General features: G+C 40.2%; 1 long non-coding RNA gene across 1 annotated transcript; it reads right to left on the bottom strand.

Annotated features, from left to right (window-relative positions):
- Positions 1–1,920: 1,920 nt before the first annotated feature.
- LOC132681880 (uncharacterized) lies at positions 1,921–5,222 on the bottom strand. Its single transcript, XR_009611293.2, has 2 exons — positions 3,880–5,222; positions 1,921–2,332 (listed from the first exon to the last, which is right to left on the bottom strand). It is a non-coding gene; the product is annotated as an uncharacterized LOC132681880 (long non-coding RNA).
- Positions 5,223–6,000: the final 778 nt, after the last annotated feature.

Genomic DNA, 6,000 nt, shown 5'->3' with positions numbered 1-6,000 from the left:
CTCCACTGAATTATTTTTATACAGTTACCCTTCAGTCCATGTTCCCCAACTCTCCCAGTCCAAATTGTATTTTCAATAAACATTCTGACCCCAAACTACTCAAATATTTTTCTTCTGGGGGAACGTGTATATTTTGGCCCATTCAGCAGCTACTGAACAGTAATCGTGGCGATGGGCCTTGTATCGCTAGTTATGCAATCGTGTGCTGTTTCAGGCATCCTTTGTCTTTATTTCTCTTATGGATGTTTTTCTAAAAACTTTGCCCAACATTACATTTTAGTGTAATATACGTATTGATGCTCAAAAGTTTCAAATCAATCATTAGCCAGAAGTCCAAAGCAAAATTTATAGAAAGATGTATTCATTTTGGGGCGGGTGGCTCACTTGGTTGAGCATCCGACTCTTGATTTAGGCTCAGGTCACGATCCCAGGGTTGTGGGATCAAGCCCCACATCGGATTCCATACTGATTGTGGAGTCTGCTTGAGATTCTCAATCTCTCTCCATCTGACCCTCTCCCCACCTCTCTCTCTCTCTCTCTCAAATTAAAAAAAAAAAATGTATTCATTTTTCTCAAACAATTCATGAATGACATTCAAATCTCATGTATTTCTAGTATATTCAAAATATTCCTATGAAATAAAAAATGTGTCATCCTAGCCTAAATTCATTTTAATATGATTTGGCCTGTGATAAGTGGCTCTGTCATATTGTCTGTGTTCCCTTCCATATATTTATATCTATTCTATAATATAAAAATAATATGCTTTATTATTTATAATAAAATAATATATATTTAATAATATATATGAAAAGGTTCAGTCAGATTGTTGTTTTACACATTAGATACATTGTTTTTGTTGGCTAGTACCATCTAAACACACAAACTTTCTCTTTATATGCTAATTTCCAAATCTAACACATTATAAAGAAACCACACGGCTCTATTCATGTTGCCGTGGTCTCTGGGAAATAACGTTCATTTTTGAATAGACTGGCAGGTCAGGGTGAAACTCAAACATTTATAAATAAACATAAAAATATACATACATAAATATACATGCACATATACATATACACATACACACAAACATGTGTGTATGTGTATATATATATTTAAACTTTTTATTGTGGAAAATTTCAAATGCACAAAAGTGGAGAAAATGGTATAATCAACCTCTGTACCCAACACCCAACTTCAATGATTACCAACTTTTTCACAATAATGATAAATATTTTAATAAGCTTTTTTGAAATTACAGCATACATATTAAAAAGTGCACAGATCATATGTGTACAGCTCTATGAATCATTACAAAGTCACTGCACCCAGGTAACTACCACTCAGATCAAGGTACAGAACATTACCAGCACTGTGGCAGTCCCTATCACATGCCCTCCTAATCACCACCTCTTTATAGCTTCCAAAAGGTAACCACAATCCTGACCTCTAACATCATAGATTACTTTTGTCTGTTTTTGAACTTTATGTAAATGGAATCCTGCCGGTGTTCTTTCTCTTTCTTTAACTTAATATTGTATTTGTGACATTAATGCATGTTGTTGTGTTTTATAGTAATTTGTTTCCATTGTTGTGTGGTATTCTATGGTAGAACTCTACTATATTTATCCATATTACTGTAGATTAACATTAGAGCTCTGTTTTGTTGAACACATCTTTTGGTGAATGTAAATAGGCATTTGGTTCTAGAAGTGACATTTCTGGGCTACAGAATATGTGTGCCAAACAATTTCCCATCACTTTACACTCCCACTGGCAGTGTATGTGCCTTCCAGTTGTTCCACATCCTTGCCAACACTTGATCTTGTCAGTCTCTTAAATCTTAGCTCTTCTGCTGTGTAGCTGTATCTCATTGAATCATTGAAGGTTTTTTGTTTTTTGTTTTCTTTTTTTAGAGAGAGAGAGAGAGAGAGCACACAAGCCTGGGAGGGGCAGAGGGAGAAGGAGAGAGAATCTCAAGCAGGCTCTATACCCAGCGTAGAACCCAATGTGGGGCTCAGTCTCACAAGTGTGAGATCATGAACTGAGCCAAAATCAAGAATGGGATGCTTAACTGACTGAGGTACCCAGGCACCCCTCTCAATGAAGTTTTAATTTGCAATTTCCTTGTAAGTAACGAAGTTGAACATGTTTTCATTTATGTTGACCACTGATGATTTACTCTTGTGATGTTCTGTCTCTTGTCCATTTTTCTACTGAGTTGTCTTTGAAAAAAATTGATTTTTAAGAATTCTTATATCCTGGGTAGGAACCCTTTGTTGGTTATATGCACAGCAAATGTTGATAAACTGCATTTGAAAGCTGCAGGGTCCTGAAAGAAAGCAAATAAATAAAGAATACTAAAATTGTTGTTCACTGCCTCACTTATAAGATGAAGGGTGAACCATTTTAAAATCCATAAAAATGACCACAATCTGAGTTTTAGCATTGGAGTTTACCCAGTGTCTAATATTTTTGCAGAAATCTCAAGAAAAAGGCAAGTATATCCAGTGATACAGAGGAGTGAATAGTTGGTTGTTATCCAGACAAGTGGATGGCATTATTTTGGTGGGAAAAACATCCCTGGACATGAGAATTTGGCCTTGGTGAGAACATGAGCATCAGACAAGGGCACTGTGAACTTGATCAAGACAAAACACAACCCCTCTGTAATTATGTCTAAAGAACAGCCAAAACCTGAATATTGGCCAAACCACAAAATGACCAAATATTCCCCCTACTCTGGCTAAGAATAGTGACTGCTGTTTCTTTACCAATTACAGCTTTAGCCTCAGTCTAGTCTGTCATCCTTCTAGATAAGGCTCATTAAGATATCCAGTCTTAAGATTTAGCCTGGCTTCCCAGCAGCATCCGATCCAGAGCAAAGCTCCACTTCTTTAAACATTCCTCCAAATCATCCAACACAAGCTCCAATCCTATGAGTCCCTTTCTAATACCTTACTGAGATGTCCCAAGATTTCCCATGATACACATCCTTCCTCCCTGTATTAAATAATAAATGTGACTAGTAATGAACCGAACCACTGGTATGTTTCTGGTGGCCTTTTGATGGAGGGCATTAACTTTGGTGAGTCCAGGACAATCTAGCAGCCTGAGACAAGTAACTTGTCAGAACACTAAAAATATACCTATCTCTGGGGTAAATTTACATTAGACAGACACAGAAGTGGATGGATAAATGAAAATTATTAATTTATGTAATTCCAGAGGGGACAGAAAAGACAAATATAGAGGCAGAAAGTAGATTTGTGGTTGCCTAGGGCTGTGTGTGGAAAAGGGGATTAAATGTCAAAGGTCATCTTGTTGGGGAGATGGTCTAAATCTGTATTATGGTAATGATGGCATAACTCAGTAAATTTGCTAAAGATCATCGAATTGTACACTTAAACTGAGTGAATCGCATGGTATGTAAATAATACTTCAATTAAGTTGTTAAAAGAAAACAACAGTAATCCCACAGAAGAACAACTACTTGATTCCAGCAAACATTCTCTCTCCTAAGCAAACTACATGTGGAGCTACAATGTAAGCAGAAAGTTGGTTGCAGGGCATAAATTCAGAGTAAGTAGACTTGGCTATATTATTAGAGTATGTTACTCTGTATCACAGAGACAAACCACTACCCATGTTGCAGATGTGGAATCTTTGGGCCAGGCCATTATTGTCTTCTCAAAGTTATGCTTCGGTGGTGTTTGCCTCTGTGACTTTCATTCTCCCAGGTTCTGCTGGCTGAATAATCTCTCTTCTAACGTTTCAACTCCTATTTTAGCTTATAAATCAAGTCTTGTCCTGGGAACCATTCTTTCATCTTAAAACTTAAGATCTTTGATACCTTAGCTCTGAACTACTGTCACTTACCTTTATAGCCTATTGTTCAGGGGCAGTTTTATTTCCAAGTTGCAGTATTTAGCTTGGGGAAGACGACCATGGATGATTCACTTTTTGTCCCTTGGCCTATCACAGTTTTACATCAGAAATTGAAGGACAATGAGGTGATTTTTATCTTCTAGAAAATCCTGAAAGCCCATTCACTTACAGGCATACAATTAGCAGAATACAGCTGTCCTTGCTGCAATTTGACATAGCCGTGCAGCCGCCAGATAAAATGCATGCATGTCCCAAGGAATATTTGGGATGTGCATGCACAAAAAAACCCACAAAAAACAAAAAACTGTTCATCGTTAATCTGAAGCTAAAGTTTAACTAGGCACCCTGTACTTTTATTTGCGAGTAAATACATAGAAGCCGTGGGAAACTCAGAAAAACAGGCTGTCTAAATTACTTTGGCAGAGAGGACTGGGGAAAAAAAAAAAAGCCAGATATTAAGAGCCTTAAACCGGAGTCATCAAATGTCTCAGAGGCAAGGAGAAAATCAGCCGAGACTGAAGTATCAGTACTTCGAGAAAGGGAGCATCACAGTCAAAGGGAGGAAGGAAAACTTTATTTCTTCCTAGTTTGTAATTGGAATCTCTACTCAGGCTTTCTGCTTGACAAAGCCAACGAAACCACAGTCCCCAAGGCAACGACTCCATTTTGTGGTCCGGACGAGGGGGTGGGGCGACCTGTCTAAGCCACGCCCCGGGTACCGCGCCGACACCGGAGCCAGGTAACCAAGGGAACCCCAGGGAAGGCGTTTCCGGGAGAGGCCGGATCCGGAAGTAAAGTGTCCGCTTCGTCCAGCGGCCGAGCCCTGCCGCCTGTCCTTTCACCGGGCGGGGCCGCGAGGGATGACGTGTCTGAACTCTGGAGGCGGAAGCCGGCAGGGGGTCGCCGGGGTAGGAGTTGGTGAGGTGCAGCCAGCTGGCCTTGCGCGTGCGCCGTCCGCGCTCTGGTCAGACAGCTTTGCGACTGGAGTCCGGAGGCCAGTTATTCAGGAAGGCTCCACTTCTCCGGGTTTTTGGTAATGCTGAGTTCCGGGGGTTAAAGAGGCGGCGCGGTTTGGAGGAAAGAAGGTTGGGGACCTCCTTGAACCCCCGGACCACTGCGGCCTCAGCCTCGATTGACTGCAGCCCTCATTCCCCTTTCTTAGCTCTGCAAAAGGTTAAATGCATCTGGAAAATCTGAGGTTTATTTCAGCGCTGAAAGCCTGCGATTCCAAATTCAGATTTAAAATTTCTTTTGTCCGGCCAGTCATGTAGTATTTTCCACTTACTTGCTCCTTGTCTCCTTTACATGCCACACGCTCTTCTAGGATGTAGAGACAAAGCCCTAACTCCCATGGAATATACATGTAAATGGGGAGTGAGACAGTAAACATAAACACGTCAATTCCAGATAGTGACAAGAAGCATAGAGTGCTGGGGTTAAGCAGAAAGATTGAGGGATTTAAAATTTTTATAAGTTAGCTCTTGACAAGAGTGGAAGCTGAGACACAAATTGCAGTAAGTAGTCCAGGGGATCTAAGATTTTTGGCTTGGACTAGGGTGTGGCTGTGGACATGCAAAGGATTTAGCCTAGTTCAGCGCCTAGCAAGCAGAACTTGGACTGTATGTTGAGAGTGAGGGAATGAGACATTTAGGTTATCTCCCAGGTTTGGTTCCTTGAGCAAGGGGCAGCAGTACCATTTCCTGAGACAGGGAAAACTGGAAGAAGAAAGGTGGGGGAGGGGGACGGGCAGTGAGATAGTGACGGTCAAGGAAAAGTAAAAGGTAGTGAATAAATATGTTACTTTCCATTCCCTCTCCTTTCTAAATGGAGAACATCTGTTTCCTCTTACATTGGAAATCTCCGTAATGCCAAGTATAGAATATAATAAACACCATTCCCTAGCTCAAAGTAGATGTTCAACAAATTTGTTGATTGATTTGCTGGAGGAAGAGGGTGCAGAGGAATAATGGCCACTGTTTAGGTCCCTGCTAGCGTGGCTTTTGTTATAAAAATGGCTGCCATTTTTCTGTGCCAAGCAGTGTGCTCAACTTTTAACATACATTTTTTTTTTCACTTAATTTTCAAAAAAACCTTAAGAAGATGGACATTCTT

Source organism: Panthera onca, chromosome A1 (genome assembly GCF_046562875.1).
Source record: "Panthera onca isolate mPanOnc1 chromosome A1, mPanOnc1 haplotype 2, whole genome shotgun sequence".
Lineage (NCBI taxonomy): Eukaryota > Metazoa > Chordata > Mammalia > Carnivora > Felidae > Panthera > Panthera onca.
Note: the sequence above shows the minus strand (reverse complement) of the source record. Positions and strands in the feature narration are given on the sequence as shown.